Here is a 481-nt window from a genome sequence, read left to right as displayed (position 1 = left end):
TGGGGGGTGGGGGGGTGCACAGTAGCGGCCTTGCCAACGTACTGAACCGACCGGAAATGAGGGGGCTCAGACAGATCCTGGGGCACCACCGGGTCGGACTCCTCCAATAGGGCACATGTGCTCACCAGAAAGATAGACACACAGAAAGTGAGAAATCACCCCCCCCCGGGGGGGGGATGGCCATGCCTCAATTCCTTCTTCATCCTCCTCTTGGAATCTTGGGCGCACATGCACACATGCCTGGTGTGATTTTAAGCCACCGGGTCTCGGACTCAAATCGCGGTTGACTATGTGGGAGTCCAGCGACCAACTGCTGGTCCTGAACCATATCTACTTTTTAAAACATTAGTTTTGGTTTGTTTCTGGTTTTTTTTTTTTTTCAGTTTGTTATAGAGCATGTACTCTCACTGGAAAGAGACACAGAGAAAGTGAGAATCACCCCCCTATGAAGTCATGTGTTTAACACACATTTCTCATCTCC

This window comes from Tupaia chinensis, unplaced genomic scaffold, assembly GCF_000334495.1.
Source record: "Tupaia chinensis unplaced genomic scaffold, TupChi_1.0 Scaffold000683_1, whole genome shotgun sequence".
Taxonomy (NCBI): Eukaryota; Metazoa; Chordata; class Mammalia; order Scandentia; family Tupaiidae; genus Tupaia; species Tupaia belangeri.
This window is presented reverse-complemented; position numbering follows the sequence as displayed.